Source organism: Anas platyrhynchos, chromosome 2, assembly GCF_047663525.1.
Source record: "Anas platyrhynchos isolate ZD024472 breed Pekin duck chromosome 2, IASCAAS_PekinDuck_T2T, whole genome shotgun sequence".
Lineage (NCBI taxonomy): Eukaryota > Metazoa > Chordata > Aves > Anseriformes > Anatidae > Anas > Anas platyrhynchos.
This window is the reverse complement of record NC_092588.1, coordinates 29,690,251-29,710,568: the sequence shown is the minus strand read 5'-3', so window position 1 is coordinate 29,710,568 and position 20,318 is coordinate 29,690,251. Positions and strand designations below refer to the sequence as shown.

Below are 20,318 nucleotides of genomic sequence, written 5' to 3'. Positions count from 1 at the left end.
GACTTACCTGTGAAGGAAGATGGTTTCTGGTTGGTTGGTTTGGTTTGCTCTTTTTCTAAAAAAAAAAAATAAAAAAAAAAAAATAGAAATCCAAATACAGCATGGCCATCAGCAAATAAATTTGTATTTATTTATTTATTTATTTTATTTCTTGAGCCTTCTTTATGCTCTTTGTCCAACAACTCCTGTCTTCACAAGACAACATCGTCCATGTGTAGAAGAGCACAGCCCAGTTTATCCATGTGGCCCCCGCCACAAAATGCATATTATTCTATCATGTAGTCTGTCAGCTCATGTAATATCCAGCTGGTTATTGTCATTTTGTCAATCTGGTGTTGTTTTTCTTCTCTGTTCCTCACATGCCACTGTACTACCCAATACGTTGTAGCTGACCTAATGATGGTTTTCTCTGACGTTGTTGTCTGATTTCCATTGCTTGTCCTTTTCACACAGAGTTCCCATCAAATCCATTGGTAACAAGGATGCTTTGTGACACCCCTCATATCTCCATCCACATCCCACGCGGTGACTCTGCAATGAACCCAGCTATCAGAATGCCTTTAACTCCTTCCCAGCCAATTGTGTTGGTTTCTTGTCATTCTAGTCAATGACAATTTGCACTTCTGGAGTTAGCCACTTCATCAAGATCTTTTTTTCTACCTCTGTCCTCCCTCATTCTGCACCAGTGGTTCCCCAGCTCTACACAAGGATCATGGGTGTCCCATAAAGTCCTGGTAGGTCATCATTGACACTTAGTGCCTTCACAGTGTTTTCAGTTTAAAGCATGAAATTGCATTGTGATTTGAAGGAAATTTTGGAGACTAGTGTACAGGACCAGAAAGATTGGGAACCAATGTTCTAGCAGCTGCCCCCCTTCAGCTGCATCTTCTGGCCCAGTTTGATGTCATCAGCAGAAAGCAATTTCTCTCAAGCATTCACAAGGGATACACAAAACATGCCGGTACACTGAAACCAGTAGAAATATTAAAACTCTTAACCTGATGTGGACGTTGCCAGTCCTCCAGATACTTCTTTTGTTTAAATTTAATTAGTTCCTTCCAAAACATAAGCTAACCTTCCAAAACCTTCCAAAAAAATATAAGCTAAATCAAAACCATATATTTGCTGTTGGACAAGAGTCACTACATACAGCACAAAAAAGGGTATTTCCATAGTAATTTTTATTTTCATCTTAACCTATGCTCCTCTTCAAACATCAACAAGGCTGAAGATGGTTCCTAAGGAAATCAGAATAGAATAGAATAGAATAGAATAGAATAGAATAGAATAGAATAGAATAGAATAGAATAGAATAGAATAGAATAGTTCAGTTGGAAGGGACCTACAAAGATCAAGTCCAAGGTCAGCTCTCCTTTGCCTTTCACCTTTCTTCTCGCCCACCTCCTCTCTAGGTGGACCTTTGTCTTCTAGCTCCAAATGCCATTTGGTTTAATTTATCTACCCCTGTATTTAGGAATAAAAGTTACTATATGCTTCTCTTTCAAACAATAATCAATGAAAGTGGGGTTTGCTCATTAACTAACCTTTATTTGCAGACCTATTCAGCATACGGGATAAGATCAGCAAGGAAAGGAGAGATGCAGAGTATGAAGGAAAGGAGGTAACCTGTGGTCTCTTGACAAATGGGAAGGACCAGTCATGGAGTCGAAACAGAAAGTGTGTCCCCATGTGTGTGAAGGCAATGGCAGAAATGGAGGAAAAGGGACTGTGCAGGCAAAAGGAAAAGATGAAGTCCCTCAAAAAGGCTGGCACAAATCAAGCACTCTCAGGCACAATTAATTCTACACTCTGCAAGAGTGAAACTATTCCCTCTTGTCATTTCTGTGACAGGCATTCCCAAAGGCCCCGATCACTGTTAGAGCTCCATTATGTGAGGCCTTGTGCTGATACATAAATGACGTGGTCCCTGCCACAAGGGCCTTACAGTTTAGCTTGAGCCAAAATGCAACAAAGGAATGTGAAAAATAGCATAAGGGAGAAGGAGAGGAAGGGCAGCTGAAAGCTTGCATTGCAACCTATGTTACACTACTTTACAATTATATCCGAATAATATGTGAATAATGTACGTGCGTATCAGTGACCCACTCTTCTCAATCACTTCTGTTGATTTTTTGCACATTAAAAATACCAGAAAAATCGAGTACCTAATATAACCTTTAGCCCTAAAAGCTGCTGTTGGTAGTAGTCAGCCTTGCAGGGCTGCAAGTTAACACAAGAAGTAAAGGCATGGGAGCTGATGGAGGTCACAGCCCTTGGCTTGTAACATTTTGACAGAGAGCAGCAGCAAGGTGCAGCTGGATGTATGTTGCCTTCACCACCTCCCCGGACTGGAGCAGCCTGTTCAGTCCTTTGCTCAGCCCTCCACTGCCCCACATTGTGCCAGTGCAACTCTTTGCAAGTGAGCTGGATGGACAAGTTATTTTCCAGCTGGATCAGTTCGTCTTCAGTTTCATGGGATGGAGCACATTACGCCAGCAGTGCACCTCTGGCAGGACAAGGAGGCCCTGTTCCCAGCCATGCAATCCCATCATTTCTCTTTTTTCAGCTCTGATGTCTGAATTCCTTCACTTAATGCCATTCACTAACCAAGTGGAAACATGACCAAGGAAGAAACAAGGTGCACAGTTTTCTGCTGGGTCAGTGCATTGAATCAGCTCACAGGCAAGTCAAACAAGCTCCAGAGCCACTGCAACTGAGGAGGTCGGGTCTATGTAACTGGGATGAGGTCTGCTTTAGAGGAGAAGGAAAAGGAGGAGAAGGAACAAAACTTTCCCACTATGGCAAGAGCAAGCCTTCAAATGTGCTTAGGTACTCATAAGTGAAGCATTAGAGGGCAATTTACACGTTAACCAAAAAATGTGCTAACTCTGCTAGAGCAGGCAGCTCTGCAGTTGGCTGCAGTCCCTAAATTAATTCCTATTTTGTGTAATGTATGGCATGGTCTTAATTCCACATCTCTTATTCATGTAGAAATACTCATTAAAGGAGTTTTAATAAGTAATTGGGGAAAACTCTGAGTTCTCAGCCTGCAGGGTTCTGTGGTTTGGGGAAAGTGAAATATTCTGTGATTCTGTGATTCTGTGATTCTGTGATCTTTTGAAGATGCATTGAGATATCCCCTAATTACCATTTGTATATAGTATAAGCAAACCTATTATAACAAGGATGCAACACCAAACTACACAAATGTAAATTTCCTTTGGGTGACTAATGAAAGGAAGTGCTGTTAAAATGAGCCCTTCCAGTGTCCCTCACCCAAGCCTCTTTGTGTGATATAGCATGAACTATATGCTTTGAGACCAGGGAGAGGCTCATCCTCCACACTCTCCTTCCACATTGGCAAACACGTTGAATAGGCTGATGCGTGTTTCTTTCTTCATCCCCATCCTGCCTCACTTCCAGCCTCTCATCCACCCACTCCATCTAACATGGACTTTGTCATTACTTAACAGAGCGTATTATGTGATTGCCCTGACCTGCCCCCAAAGATAACAACTACCCCTCTGTCTGTACATTGTTGGCCTGGTTTTCAAAAGGTCTGAGCAGCTCTAGTTCTTTAAGGGGCAAAAGGACCCGAGGATACAAGCACCTCTGGAAACCAAGCCGCTGTGGCTAGGAAGAGGACTCTATAAAGAGGTATGGGGGTTGGTAGGAAAGCATTGCTTCCATTCAAGAAGCACATCAGTAAGAAACTGCCACCGGCAAGAGGACATTAAATAATCTAATAGAAGTTTCTTACAGTCCAAAAAACCCTGTGAGAGCCTGAGTGACTACTGCATCTCTGAAATCAATGACAAATCACATTATGGTTGAGGCGTGTAAAATAGCTCTGTCAAAGAAACGGCCCCTGGCGTGGCCGATTTATCTGAGACGATCATTGTTAGTTCTGCATCCTGGTTAATGCTGGGTCCTTGTGGGCAAGCGAGCAATTTTCTTACAAAAGCACTGGGCCAAGGTTTCCTCCAAAGGAGAGGAATTCATTAAACTGACAAAGTAATTCCTCATGACGCCAGCGATGGGGAAGCCCACTTCCACATGCAGTTTGCTTCTCTTCAGTGGTTACGCAAGGAGAAGAACAAAGCAGCTGTTGTCTCTGCCCCACAGAATCTGGACCTGAGATTGGACTTAGTAAATGGTCAGCCTTCCCACTGCAGGTGAGCTCTGAAAGCCTAACTGAATATGGACCCACTTTGCTGAGCTTTGAGTGCCTCGCTGCCCTGTCTCCATTGTAATTACTCTTCAGCAGCACAACTACAAGGGATCAGAGTGAGGTCCGCTGCACATATGCCCAGTAGTTTTCCACAAACAGGTTTCCACCCAGGAATCCTATTGTCATGAGACATTAGAGTTTTGGGCTCATCAATTCTGGTGACACAATCCAGCAGTTTATTTTCAGAGGGTGTGAGCAGGTGTCCGTGGCAGCATTTTAGCTGACAGTGCTTTGGTATTGCTACTCAGGAGCAATTTGTTACTCGTCTTATCTTGATTCATTACTGGAAAATATCGTTGGTTTTATGGCTTTATTTATTTTTGCATTGGGGATAGCCTGACTGGGACAAAGGAAAATGTTTGCTCTCTTAACCTGACTTCTGAGTATCAGACTTTCAGTATGATGATAGAGGACTGGAAAAGTTTTATTAATGATGCATCTCCAACATTGATTGTAAATGATGGTTGGGAAAGAGGAAAAAAAAAAAAACACAAAAACTAATGGCTGTAACTGACTGAGAAAATATTTTGGTTCAGAACATTTCATCAATACAATTTTTTTTCACAAGTATTAGAAATCTGTGTACGAATTATTCAGTCAGGAATTTCATTGTTAATATTAAAAATGACTATATATACAAACTACATAAATTACTTTTTTTTTTTTTTTTTTCATATCTACCTTAAATAAAATCTTGAAGGCTGCTGTGATATAATGTTCCCTCAACATTTTTTAAACTACTGCTCAAGAACATGTAGGATCATTTTCTAGGAGAAGCGGTATAGCAAGTGAGCTTGACCAAACCCCATCTGAATCTAATTACTAGGAAGGCAGGCGGACATCTAATGGCAGTTACAAGCATCATGCTTGAATCTACAAATTGCTTAGTCTATCTGAGCTCCCCGTCTTTGTATTGAAAATGTGATAACTACACAATTGCAGTTTGCTGCAGCAAAGTTCAAGACATATTGCTGGTTTTTGAGAATCAAGGAGCAATATGGACAAAGTTGCACTGCATCATGTGTAAAGAAGCTGAAGTAACCATTAAAAACGGACTGAAAAAACAGAAATATCAAGAAATCCAAGCCATTACCATAGCAGAGACCATTACAAATGTCTAGCCAGAATGAGGAGAGAGCATTTGGAAACAAATCAAAACCTGCCTGAGGAATTGAGTAAAAAAAGACTTTCTGAATTCACTAGTGCACATTTCAATTAATAGCCCACCTGCCAAGTGTAATGAACCTGAACACATTGTGGCTATTAATGCTCAAAAGTAGCTTTTTTTTTTGCCAAAAAAAAAAAAAAGAGAGAGAGAGAAAGAAAGATTATTGAAAGGAAAAATAGTACTATTGCCATTCTGTCACACTTTTAGGTAAAAGGTTGATTCTTGTGAAGGCTAGAAAAAATTCTTTGCCTTAGGCTAAGAGTGATTAATTATTACTCACAAAACACCAGAAAAATGCAGAGAGCAGGAAAGCTCTGCCTGGAAAGTGCTAAAGTCATGGCCCAGGGAAGCAGCTGTGGTGATGCAGGAGGTGAATTACATTTCTCAAGGTGCAAATTATCCTGCGCTAAAATCAGCATATAGCGGATGAGACCCTGCTGCCCACTCCCACCCCCAGCAGAAACACGGGTCCTGCCTCCCCGGCCTCGGGTAGATTCGTGGTCTGGGCGAGGGTCTCCGGTCTGGCAGGGCTCAGGGGTGGAAGGAGCCAGGCTGAATGCTCAGTTTGAATGACAAATGTTGCACCTTGTGAACTCTTTTCACAGCTGGCCACATTGAGGAAGAGGTTTGAAGGATTACAGCCTAAAGCAGTTGACCTTTCTAACCTCCTTTACCAGCAAGCTGGAGGTCAAATTAAAGGATTCTGATCCTTTGTGTCCAGTGGGACAACTGACCTCTCTAACAGGTCCCTTGGAAGTGAGCTAGTGCTTCCAATGAAGACATTAATTTGGCTTGTTTTCTTCTATACTTGTTTTGTTAAAAAAAAAAAAAAAGGAACAGACCCTTCTGTGAGCAAATGTTGCAGAGTGATAAGTAAAATCACTAAATGCAGCAGCTGAATGACGGGCTTGTGGTTTTCTATGCAGTGAGAAGTGCTATCACAAGGGCTACAGGTGGCACGAGTGACCACAGGGCCCCAGCATCTTCAAAGGAGCAGCTCACGGGTGGAGAGGTAACCCTATCCTGGTGTACCTTGGGGGTCCAGCCCCCACATAGACTTTTACTCCTGCAATACTTTTTGTTTCAGGCTTCTACCGATGGTATTTGGGTTGTTACACAATCAGAAGAGAAGCCTGGAAGACCTGAAAGCAAATTAATAAATCTATTTTCAACCTTGAGAATGATTTATATGGCTATGTATATCTACCCTCTCTGTTGGTATCTTACAAGTAAGAAAAAAGGATTTTACAAATAACCTTGAAGTTCTGTTTTAATACAGCCCTCATAATTAATTAAAACTGCAGAAATTAATTTTGAGCTAAATGTGTACTTCAGGTGCCCCAAGACAGGGATGTGTTTAAAATGAGGGGCAAACAAAATCTGTTACACAGAGAAAAATTACAGGCAGAATAAAATTAAAGCAAGCCATTATCTGAAATGCAAAAATGTAATATGTGTGTATTAAAATAAGTTAGATGAAAGATTTTTCCACTTTCTTTTCCCACCTTTCCAAATCTTATGGAAAGAAACATGCCTCAGGCAAACTCCGGAACTATTTCCTTTTTGATAAAAAGGCCTTTCTGTTTCAAAGGATGTCTGCTTAGTTCTATAGCTACACCTATTTCAAATTCAGGGGGAGTAAAGCTTTTGATTTAGTACAGTGTTAATGTTAGGAAAGACATTTAATCCTCAATTTTCTGAAGACTCTTTAAACTCCTGGCAGCCACTACCCTATATCACTCTGCAACATTCACTCACAGAAGCGTCTGCTTCTTTTTTTTTTTTTTTTTTTTTTTTTTAACAAGACAAGTATAAAAGAAAACAAGCCAAATTAATGTCTTCATTGGACACACTAGTTTACTTCCAGGAGACCTGTTGGAGGGGTCAGTTGTCCCTCCACAAACCTGTTTCCTTGGATACAAACTCTTTTTTGACATTTTCAGATGCTTTTCTTCCAGATGTTACAAACTTTAGGCTGCCTAGTTGGTTCCTGCGTTTGTAACCTTGATGCCTCCACTTGAGTTGCCCCTCTTGGCACTTCTGCAGTATGTCAGGTGGGTTTTTCAGCACCAGTGAGAGCTGGTCTCTATGTCTTCAATGTACATGGCAGGGTAGTAGAGGGAAAATTCTCGCTGCTCATAAAAAGTGCACATCAGTTTTTGAACTATCATAATGTTTATATTAGTTATCCTCCAGCATTTGTTATGGAAACACAGACTACTTTAAATATTGCTATCCGTTCCTTGAACTGGTGACCGGTTCTGAAAGAGACAAAATGCAATATTGTTCTGAAGAAAAAAGTTCTGCAGAAACAATATGCAATATACCGCATATCCTTCAGCAGAACAGTTAATTCGCTGACTTTGTCCTTTTTTCCTTCATCAGTTCCTTTTTCTTGCCTTCCCCCCTGGCTATACAGTATAACCCCACTACAGAAATACCAGTGTAATTACTGGGCAAGACAAATCAATGTGGATTTCGAGATGCCTGGGAGTGATGTACATGCCCTCTTTTCTAGGGCAGTCTTGTACAGCTGGGGCTGAAAGCAGAAACATGCTCTCTAATAAGCCCACCAGATCTTCAAAAGGGCTAAAGCAGTGCAGCAGATCGTTTTACCATTGTAATGCTAGTGATACAGCAGATACAGCGTCTGCCAGAGCTCCTGCTATAAAATAACATACTTCAGGAGTTTGTAAGGTCACTGCCGAAACTGTTGTTCCACTTTACACTGAGGCTGATACTGTCAAATCAGAAGCAAATCTTTAAAGAACCTAAGATAATAACCTGGTAGCTTTTAATTTATGAGAAATCTTCCTTGTGTTTAAGATAGTGATTAAGGATTTGCTCCCTGTAAGCTCTTGCTTTTCTGTCTGCTGTTATCACACGTGGCCATCCTTCCATCCTTTTTTTTTTTTTTTTTTTTTTTTTTTTTCAGGATGCCAATGCTGTGTGTCCATTTTTATTTAAATGGACACACATTTACCATGTGTCCTACTCCAGATATATGGGTGCAAACAGCAGAAGAAGGAGCAGGACAGACCAGTCCTGGGCTCTTACCACCTCGCTCCCAGGCTGGTCAATATTCCTACAGGGATTTTACACAGAGACAGTGCTAGCAGTGTGTGAGGACTGTGGAGAAAGCTGGTGTTATCTCAGCCTCAGGAATTACTGAGATAGACAGTGCTGGGTAGTGTGCAGCTGGCACAATTGTACATAAACATAGGCCTGTTTTTAGTAAAGCTACTATTTTGCATGAATTAAAAATAAGGGTGAAATAAAAGCTAGAAGAAAGTCTACCGGTAACTTTCGTACAAAAAAAGAGAAGAGCAGAAGAACAAAGGCATCAAAGATGATGAGATCTCTGGGGACAGAGCCTGCCCTTGGAGACGAATTCCTGAAGGGCATTTTAGTAGGGGCTTGCTGTTTGTGTGCTCCTGTTACAGAAACGAGAATTGTTTTCCCAAGGGTGAGATTCCAGATTCAGCTGTGTGACTTACCTTTGTATTATTTGCTGTTTCAGAAAGATGCTCTATTCCAGCAAAACATCACAATTTTATGGCACTGAAATGCCAGAAGGATTTGGAGTGACTTTCACCAAGCCACCTGAAAAGTAGGTCAGTGGCTATACATTTTAAAGGGAACCGCAGTACTACAACAGAAACTGAGTTAATCCTGATGTATATGATGAATGTACCCCCTAACCCCCTAACCTCGCTGCAGGGGACAGTCTGAACATAAATCTATCTTCACTAATCTTTTCGCAGCTGATTATTTCCAAAGGGAAAGGCCTCGTGGCATTTTCTTTTTCATTAAATACCATGGAGAAAAATTGGTTGAGTTTGTTTGCTCAAACAGAGACATCTAAATCCAGATTTAGCCTGTAAACTCTCAGGAAGGGAGAGTAAGATTTCACAGAAACAGAAGGATACATAATAAAACTTAGTTTGAATTCATTTAATTCTGGAATTACTCTTCACAATGTAAATCTGCAATTAGCTGCATTCACATGAAAGACAGACCTCTCACAGTGATGGTTCAGCTAATGTGTAGGTTTAGGTCTCTGCAGCTACATGCAGTCGCCATTAAAACCCTGCAGGAAAGCCCTGGCGTATTCTAACTTCCTGAGTTTCCCCAGAACAGCTCTTCCCTGCTGTATTTCGTTTCAGCCTTGGTTTGTTGCTTTTAAATAGCTATTTTTAAAATTCTGAAATCTCCTTTTAGCTGGCAGGCAGAAAACGTAGGCTGCAGACAGAGGAATGTGTAAGGAGAAGGAGAAAAGGAGGTAAAGCAAATCTGAAGTATGTCAGAACAAATTTGAACATCACTTTTTAAAACAATATTAAAACACTTCTTTACAGAGCAGACACCAGGGGACAGAGCAGGCATAAACATGCTAACTAAACTTACAGATATTGCATGGAGGAGTTCTCAGAACAATTCCTATTGGAGTATAAACCCTTGGACTAACATGACTTAAAAAAAAAAAAAAAAAAAAAAAAAGGAAAAAAGGAAAAAAAAAGACAAATTAGTTGTCAATAAATAAAAATAAAAACATCTGAGTGACTGTGGCTTGCCTAGAATGTGGACTGATGGGGAGATCAGGGATTGCGCAAAGGATTTAGGTGGCCTCCTAGGTGATGGGTGAACATGAGCTCCCTGTGGGACATGTGGGGTCAGAAGACTGACGGGAGGCTTGGAGAAACAGGAAATCACCAAGAAGAAATATCGCAGTATCACGTTTGAATATCATCCAGATTTTGGAGGCTGCACTTCAGAAAGGCTATGGAAAAATGGAAGCAGCAACCAATGCTGGTGCTGGTGCTGGTGCTGGCTGGATGATCACCAGAGCAGGCAGGGGCGAGGGCAGTGATAGTCTGATGGACCTTGAGACATTTTGTCCTGGTGAGGAGAGTACTGTGCTGGTGAGGAGCAGCTTCAGTGCAAATCAGAAGACTCTGCTGTGAAGTAGAGGCACAAGCATGAGGACAAAAGCTGTTCTCCAGGGTTTTTCTTTTGGTGAGAAAGACAAAAATGTCTGTAGAAAAATCTAATTAGCCTGTAAATTAGGAGATTCTGAAGTGGTCTGTCACAGTCTGTAAATGACACGGTTCAGAAAAAAAAGTCCTAAAGATTCAGTGGGTAGAAGCTGGGGCTGGGCAAGTTCAAGCTAAAAATAAAATCTAGATCTCAACCAATGCAACAGCTCATGAGAGGATGTGGTTAGCTTCTCTCTTGCATTAAATCTTTGAACCAGTATTGTAATTCCTCTAAAAATGCTCTCATTCAGTCAACAGATAGGCGTTCAGTAGGCATTCCCAGGGTAAAGGGTAAAATTGGAGGGTGTTATGATGCAATGATGCACCCTGGATTTAAAATCTGTGATTCTACAATAACCACCCTTGAGCAATATGTGATTAGAAGGGTTGAAAGTGTGTTAATTAATACAGAAAAGTTAATCAAAGTGGGTTGGTAAATCAGACAACCATAAAGGACAAAACGTAGAAACAAGTTATGTTTCAGTGCTAGGAAAAGAGGTAGGAAAAAAAAAAAAAAGTGCTTCCAGAAAGCAAAATTTCTCCTTCAGAGCAGCCTTGTGCAGAATGATTAATTCATTGTAGGCTTTTTGTGGTTAATGCATTTTTAAATGTCCCTTACTCGTGCACAGGTGCATCAGGGGCAGAAGGTCCACGTAGCACAGGACTGTGCAGGAATAGACTAGCCACGAGGCTGTGTATTTTGAGCACAAAGGGTTTCACACTGAGAGCAGAGATGGGACTTGGGTCCTCCTCCTGCACAGCAAGATGATTTCTCTGAACGGTGGATGTTTGCTTCCATGAGACACAGCTGAGCAGCTCCAGCTTTGCCCAGCTGAGAAAGGCTGCAGACGAACTTGCTGTAGGAAAGTAAACCTCGGCATCATGAAGATGCTTGTGAAATCCTTTTGGGATTTCACCCCCAGTGTCTTAACACGTCTGGTTAATTGTCAAGTGCCAAGTCTACATTCATCAATTAAATGAGAATCATTACAAACTGTCTCACCCATTGTCACAGAGGCAAAGGTTCCTTTCAACTCTAATAAATTAAATTAAATTGGCTCAAACCCTGCAACCAGAGACAGATTGGCTTTGTGTTGAGAGGCATTACTTTGATTGACACCTGTCTGGCTGACCGGGAATGGTTACCGGAATGAATGGCATCAGACAAAGGGGTTTTGTGTGTTACAGGGGGGATTTTGCATGTACAGTCACACCATCAGCTGTCAGATGCAGAGCCTGGGAGAAGCAGCAAGCAGTCACACGGCATTACTGGCTTTAGGTTAGAATAGAGGAGTCTGCTCCCAGATACGTATGGGGCTAGATGTGTGTAAATATTATTACTGTTGCTGTTTCATTCATCTCTATTTGAGGGATCGGCCAGGAATCAATACATATCTGCATATAACTGCAACTCATTAAAAAACTGCATCTCGCATACCGGATTTTCTCCACATTTCTTCCCAGTTAGCAAACAGCCTGGTGACCTCAAAAAAACTATGTTTTTTCTTTGTTGCCAGGAAGCTGATCTAGCTGATTTTTACCTTGTCTGCGTGTTTTTAAAAGCGTGGGCTTATTTTTTATTTTTTCTCACTGTAACAGTTGTCTGCTCACCAGTACAGACGTGACACCCAAACTTCCCATTTTTTAATGGTTTCGTCAGATCTCTGTGTGCAAATGCAAGCCATTGCACACTATCACTGGTAATTCACTTTGGCTAAACCTTGTCTACATTGAATATATTCTGAACAAATGCTGCAAACTTGTATTCAGTATGAGGAAGCTGTATTGCCACACTGACTGTCACATGGCTCTGCTCAGGCACCAGGCGCTTGCATGTGAAATAAGTAGTGGGCTCACAGCAGCTCAGGATAGGCACCAACAGTTTTGCTTCCCAGCCTGTGTAAATGAAGGCGGTTTTCCTCCCACCTGAGGATCTGGCATGTGGGGTTTTTAAGAAGAATGGGAAAAGCTTGGAAGATGATGAACCATTTTTATTTTTTTATTTTTTTAATTTACTGATCTATTTTAGAGGTGCCCTTTTCTAACACGTTGCGTATTTGAATTACACAGCTGCAGCTCCTTCAAAATGCGGTTAAACAGGCTGCAATTTTGCAAACATTTAAAATTGAGAATAAATAGCAAGGGAACTAAATAGCTATGTTTATATGCAAATCAATATCCTAGCTGTACAAGAAAGGCTTAATATTCTGACTTGATCTTATGAATTTAGGTACAAAAGAATTTAAAGTGGTAATACCAAAAATGGATTGCTGAGGAGGAATATACCAATAATTTCTTCATGCAAATGTAACTGGTTGTCAGCTAAATGCATTTGGTTCTGAGTCTTTTGGGCTAGGTCTTGTTGGATTTCTTTTGAGAAACGTTCAGTTGAGTTTAATTGCAGCATTATTTTTTGATCTCTGTTACTCGAATCCCCAGACTAGAAGTAGCAGTGTCGCCTCTGTCTTCCTTCCTCTTGGTGCTTTTGGTATGATTCGCACAGCAGAAACACAGGTGGGTGTAACCACAAACAAACTTATCCAGTGAGGCAATGGAGGTAGTGTCTGCACAGGCACTTTCATCAAGGCTGGTGGCAGGCGGAGGGTGACAGCTGATAATCTTGCACTTCAGAACTTGGTGCTTGTGGTTTTTCTCAGCACTCAGAAGATAAGGGCTCTTTCTAATCCATTTTCCTTTCTCCTCTCAGTCATTTGAGCACAGCAGATTCTTGTCATTTGCTGCTGACTTGTCCATGTGCTATAGGCTGTTTATATTAGCCAGTCACATCAAACAGTGAAGTGATTTGTATAGCAAAGCAGTTGGTGCTGAAGATCCAGCGTCCATATCCTCTGAGGAAGCTGTAGTTTTACAAGGTTTGCAATACAATCATGTAATGGCATCAGAAGTCTGCATCTTTCAGGGAGTGTTTCTGGACCAGTTCTAGTCTGGCCCTATGGTTTCAATACCAACTTCTGTTTGAAGTACATCAGGTCTCCTCATTTCGTTACATCCAAAAGGACTTCATCTCATGCCCTCCAACACCACTCCAGGATGAAAACGAAACCATGGCTGATAGAGCATGATCAGGAGACTCACTTCAAAAGCAGACTTGTGATCTGAACTGAAATGCTAATGTAGATGTGCAGATACCACCATTTCTGAAATGCAGATCTTGCTAGTAGAACTGTGGTGAGGGTTATTTCTAAAAGGCTGAAAAAAGGTTTTAGTCTAAAAGTTTAGTTTGGGTCTAAAAATGGAGATGAAGAAGGTGCAATAGTTGGTCTGTGAATGAAAATGGAGTGGTAAATCTAGCAAGTGTAACGCCACAATCCACAGCTCCTGGTGCTCTTTCTCATAGGATGGGCTTTCCCAGGGACTCCTTCTTACTTTTAAAAGGAGAGCAGTTAAAAAGCAAATCTTACTTTTCCTAGCATTGGGACAGAATCCAGTGAGCCAAGAGTAGTTAAACTGCAGTACCAAAACCTTCTCACAGCAATGGCAGCAGAGCCCAGCCTGGGCCTGGGTCTGTAAGATACTGTCACTCCATGAGGTGTGCTCAAAGCCCTCAGCTGCCGCTGCTCGTTGTTTATAGGGAATTCAAGCTGATGGCACTGCTTGGCCTCTGGGGGAAATTACACTAAAGGTCAAAAAAGTGAGTTCATCAAACCTCTTCTAAAGAACAGAATGAGTGGACGCATCAAAAATCGAATATGTTAACAGCAAACAGTGCTTTTGGGAAGGTCTCCAAGATGTACCAAAGTGTGAGGAGTCAACAAATGTGAACAGCTCATACTGTTGACCTATTCTACATAGACTTTAACAAGCTATTTTAAAGACTCTTTCACCTAAAGCTTCTGAAACCAAATTTTTATGGTATATAAAAGGTTGGTTCTCACCTGGATAAATTCCTATTTCAAAGATAACAAATGAAGGCTATGAATGAAAGGTCTATTTTCATAGAAGGGAAGGTCACTCCAGGGAGACAGAGACCTGAAGAGAGCCCATGAGAGCTTGTTCTGTTCAACATATTCATAACTGTTCTGAGGGCAAGGTAGCACTGTGAGATGAACCTAAGGTATTTGTGTAGGAAAAGAAAAGGACAACTCTGAATAGATACAGACAGATTCATGAAACTGAGCGAGCCAGGTAACGAAACAGAAGATGAAACTCAATGAAGGTAAATGCAAAGTGATGAACACAGCAAAAAACAGCTCTGACTTTATATATGCAGTGATGGCTTCTGACTGAGTTGAACCACAAAGGAATAAGATTTAAAATAAATAATTCTCTGAAAATATCAGCTCTATACATAGTACTGATAAAAAACAAGTTTCATGTTAGGAACTACACTGGGAAAAAATAAAGGACAAGTCAGAAATTATTATTATACAGAATATTAATCCACAGTTTGTATGCTGTATGCAGTTTTGATCTCCCTATCCCAATAAGTAGAAGGTAGAACTGAAACAGGTGTACAGAGGGAGAAAAGGAAGACAAAGAGAAGAAAGAAAGAAACGTCTGAGGGGAAACAGTGGAATCTACAGATTTGTGGGTTACATAGAGAAAGTGAATAGGGAATGATTGTTCTCTGTCTCTCTAAATATAAGAAGCAAGAGGCAAAAAAATGCAACTAACAGCAGCAAATTCGAGGTTAATAAGATAAAATATCTTTCACACGGGGTCCAGTTTAAGCTATGAAATTCCTTGCCACAGGGTACGTTGGATGCTAAAAATTTCCATGGGTTAAAAAAGCATCTCGGATAAACTAATGGAAGAATAATCTATTGAGCACTATTAAATACATGCTACGTATTAAGTACCTACCATTGAGTGCATTTAATAGGCTATTAAATACCACCTCCAGCTAAGGAAGTCCCTGAGCCACAACTCACTGGAAGCTGGGAGAGACTATCAGAGAAATAGCGCTACGTGCTTGTCCTTTTCTTATGCCCTTCCTTTGGCATTTGCTATTGGTCCTAGCCAGAGAGAAGAACCTGGGTTAGATGGATAGACCTTTGATCTGACTCAGCTTGGTTACTCTTAGGTCCTGAGTGATGTTTGGACAATGTTATATTCAAATTTTCCTTTCCAGGCTGAAAGATGGCAAACCCAACAAAGATAGAAGTAGCCTGGGTCTGACATACACCTCACCAAGGAGAAGCCATGCTCCAGTGGCTGGTAAGCTTTTGGACCTGTGTGCTGTGATAAGGGCATGTATTTTGGCATCCCAGTTGCCAAAAAGTCTTTATTTATTTATTTATTTTTCAGGAGAAGTTCACTGCCATTTTCACCTTCACAGACTACACCATATATAGAAATACTGAAAGATGTGCTTTTCTAATTATATTAGCAAAGGCATGGCTGTCCCACAGATGAAATTGTGTAGTGACATATTAATTAATTTCTCACATATTCAGTCTGAGCCTTCAAGGATGAAAGAACAGCTCCTGAAAGTGCCACCACTTATACACAAAGAGACAATCAAAAATATATATTTTTTGTTTTTCAGTATCTAGCATGCTCAGCACATTGCTATTCAATACTATGTTCCACCTGTCATTCATAAATTACTTCAGCTATATTCCCTCCTTTAATGATAGGAGCACACTCCTTAACAAAAGCTGGCTGTCTAAACAGTGTATTCCATTTTGAATCAATTAATTTTATGTGTACATCTAGACCCACTATAAAATATATGTGGAATAATTGTCTACTGGAGTAGAGTTTATGCTTAACACCCAAAGTAATTAAAACTACATGAGGACAATTTTGACAGTGTACTTTATCATTAGGACTTATTTTCCCATCATACCCTCCAGAGGGCAATTTGATGACCATGTAAACAATTAATCATGTATGAATGAACAATGAAAGCATTTTCAGCAGTCCAGAGATTTCATTTCCTTAGCAAACACATTGGTACATAGCAACAGCAGCATTACTGCCAGTGCCACCGATGTGGTGTAGGAGGCTCCAGTTGGTAGAGGAGCAGAGGAATCCTGCTTCTTTTGCTCTCCAGAGAGCTCCAGCCTGCTCTGATCTGGCCATCTGAACTGAGGACCAGAAGTGGTGAGTTGTGCCATGCAACACAAGTTGCTACCAGACACCCACGTTATGAAGATTAATGGACACAAGTCAGGACAACGATGTGCTGTGGATGTAGGTCTTGTTGCACGTCCGGTAACACAGCTGCAGCATCATGTAGTGTTGGTGGAGGTATTTCAGCATGCAATAAATCTGCCAGAGATGTATAGCCATATGCAGGAACCTGATCCTCCACAGAATTCGGATGACTGTGTAGCAGTCCTCCCTCTGTGATAAGAGAAATCTCTTGTACTGCAGCCAGAGCACAGAGATTTCGGTCCTGGACTATCTAACCTTGACCAAAACCTGTCCTGGCTTTGGGGAAGCAAATCCCAGTACCCTCAATCAAGTTTCTCCCATTCCTGTCATTGTTACAGAAGCATTGAAGGGAGGTAAAGAGGGAACAGGTCCCTAGAGAGCCTGGGATAAACACAGCCATAATAACAGAGAAAAAGTCCTTGGAGAGAGTTGTGCAGAAATTCACACATTTCATCCCTGAAGGTGTATACTGGAAACTTCTGAGTATTATGAGAAGAAAGAAGAAGATTGGTGACTATTGTTGAATTTCAAGAAAAAATGAGTAGAGATATGCAGAAATACAGTCTTTTTCAAGGAAATGTAATTACCCAGTATAATTATCTTTTCAATAGCAGAAGTTCACAAAGTTACAATGGGCAACTGTTTATTAAAAAGTGGATGCCTGAATCCATGCATCTAAATAAACAACTTGTTCCTAGAATTCCTGGGTGCACAGCTCTTCAGACAGCCAGACCACGGACCTTCACTTTTAAAAGTTTTGTCTAACTGAACTACAGATAATTAAAAAAAAAAAAAAAAAAAGCAGAGCAATGCACAAATCTGCTGAAGCAGCATTTGTAAGAGGGTTTTTTGCTGTTACAGCAGCAGTTAGCAGGAGTTGAGTGAGCTTAACCCAGTCTGGCAGTGCTTCTCTGAACAGTGACTGCAATGCAGGCGTATTCAGAAGGAACAGGAGAGGAAGGAGTGGCTGTGCACAATGAAGAGAAGTTAGGGTCTATCCCATGTGCCAGAGATTTGCTGTGGTGCTAGGCAATTGCTTAAAAAGCAGTATTTTCTAAGCTGACTCCCAAATAAGTTCCTCAATTTAAGTGCTGCAGGCAGATGGGTTTTCTGTCCCTTTATGAGCTGGGAAGCAGCAGAGGGGCTCTGGCTGGGTAGAGCTCATACCCACTAGCTACACCTGATTCAGCCTGGAGAGGGGCCAAGCTGAAGCGATAACAGGGTGAGGGAGCTGGGGAAGACAGAGTGCCATGCGTTGAGAAGGCAGATTTGTGTGTCTGGCCAGATCTCTGCAGGTTTCACTGCTGGTTTTTAATTGACTGTGTAAAGGAGTGCCCCTTTTGGAAAGGCCTGAAGGAGGCCTAGGGTGGTCTTAGCCTGCCCTGAAGATATTCAACAAGTTTAAAGTGCCTGTTTTGTGAACCAGCATAAATGAGCAAAACAGAACAGGGAACCTAAGCCCTTCCTCACCATCCCTGCTGATGAGAGCACAGAGGTCAGAAACCAACTGCCTTGTCTCTGAAAAAGAACTGGACAAGACAGAGAATTCTATGGGTTTTTGTAAGTATGAAAAAAAACAACCCCACACTGATTTATATTGTTAAAATTTTAATGTGCACAACTATAAGATCAGGGTGCCTTCTAGTTGTGAGGACTTTTTGTGTTTTTTTAGGTCAAAACCCCCACAGATTTGTTTGGAATAACAAAACAGAAAAGCAAAGATCTGGAAGTTAATTATTTCTTTATGAGTTCTTGTTAATTAATTCTTAATTAAAATGCAGTGCAAAAAGAGCTTGCTCTGTACTCACATCATTTATTTACTGAAGGCTGTTTGACTAGTTGAACATGGTAGAACAAAAAACCATTTATATAGTCACAGTTTTGTAACTCCTTATGTTCAACATGCCTTGGTAAGATCACTGTACCTTATCCAAAAAATATGAAACCAGTTGTTCACTGCCTTTTGGAAGATTGAGCTTCCTTTTCTTCAAAGAGAACAATTCAGAGCAGCATTGTAATTTATATATAAAAGCCAGATATTTTCTGCGTGGATCATTGTATTTAGATGCAAATGTAGCCTTTGGATCTTGCTTCATTACAAACATGTACAGTGTAGTGCTTCTGAAAGGATATTGCTGATTTCTGCAATATTCAATTGATATAATATGAATTAAAAAGACAACCCTACAACACTTCAGCTAGCATCGTGGTATTATGGGCATTTAAACCCACTGCTAGATGTCTTCTTTTGAATTCAGCTTGTATGCACCACTGAGTCCCTAGATTGGACAAATCCATAAAACGTGTCTTTATCAGAGGCGTACTATTCACTTTGTGTAGATGTCTTTGATTCATAGCAGAAATTGATTTCTGAGTTATTCAGAATAGTAAAGCTCAGTCTCTTTGCCAGTTAATTGCTATACTAGCTTATGCTTCACACCATACGGAAACACTCTTTTAAATATGCAAAGAAAAAAAGCTAAAAATAAATCACAGCTGCTGTTAGATAGGGGTCTAAAGATACAGCCAAGGCAGAAAAAAAAAAAAAAAAAAAGGAACTGTCTTGGTTTAAATACAGCTAAACCACTTTTAATATTGAGAAGTTCTTTTTCTGTTCTCTGATCAATATTCATTAATAGTGTCCACAACAGAGAACTTTGAATATAAAGCACTGAGATAACAGCAGTAATTACAACACACAGTTTCATAGCTGTAATATTTTCCTACTGCTGGTTACGTTAATGACTGCTGTAATAATTTGTATTTGGCTTATAAGGATCAATTTATATCAGCTTGTTTCTTAGTGAAATGTTCAATTTAAATTCAAACCAATATCTTAATTTACAACAACATAAAGCTTCTGAAGGTGGAAATGACTTTTATCTTTGCAGCAGTAATTGCTCCTGACCAGTAATGATAGCTTGACCTCATCCACACAAGATCAAGTGTGTATATCAAGCCCTGACACGTTATCACCGATTTCCTACAACCAGCAAAGTACAAATCTGAGAAACACTTTACTGTATTGTATGTGTCCAGATCAGATCTATGATGAAAATCCCTTTTATTGCACAGTCTCTGCATAACACCTACCTCACCAAAAAAAAAGAGTAATTTTTTTCTTGTTCCTGACTTTCTTTCAGTGGGGTCACACAGCACAGATGTGTCAGTGAGCAAGGGCAGCAGGGGCAGTAAAAAGGGGTAGCAGTAAGTTTCAGATTATAGAAAAATGCATGCAACTTTATTGCTGGTTCAGCCTGGTAATAACAGTACAGACTCCCATGTAATACCTGCTCTGGCTTTTCCCTAAATTGATAACAAAACTTAGATTAGCACTAGCCTCTATCCGGTGAAATTGCACTGCTGAATGCAGTCAATAGAAATTTCTAACCCTCCAGTTTTCCACAAATTCAAGATTTTTGTATGTTTGGTGAGGTCTTCAAAGTAAAATTGCCCACTTCTGTCAGAAAAAAAAAAAATGAGAAAATGGACAACCCAACACGAGACAAGCCTTAGCATGCTAGGCCTAGCTAGCCAAGTAGCTGAGTTACAGACCCAAAGGGCTCATGTATAAAAAAATAGCAGGTGTGTCACAGAAATGATACAAGAATGCTGGTTGTTGAAGTCCTACGGGGTGCATATCTGATTGTCAAAGGAGGAAGCTGAAGCAGAAGTGCATGAAAAACTTTGCTATCCTCAGCATTAGGTTCGCCTCGCATGGAGGAGCAGGATGAGATACTTGGCTGGTGGTGTCTCCCCT

The 20,318-nt window shown here is 40.7% G+C and overlaps 1 long non-coding RNA gene across 1 annotated transcript; it reads left to right on the top strand.

The window, feature by feature from the left end:
* Positions 1-8,915: 8,915 nt before the first annotated feature.
* LOC110353370 (uncharacterized) lies at positions 8,916-17,264 on the top strand. The gene is made up of 3 exons (XR_002403768.4): positions 8,916-9,013; positions 15,528-15,613; positions 15,704-17,264. It is a non-coding gene; the product is annotated as an uncharacterized lncRNA (long non-coding RNA).
* The last annotated feature ends 3,054 nt before the right edge of the window (positions 17,265-20,318 follow it).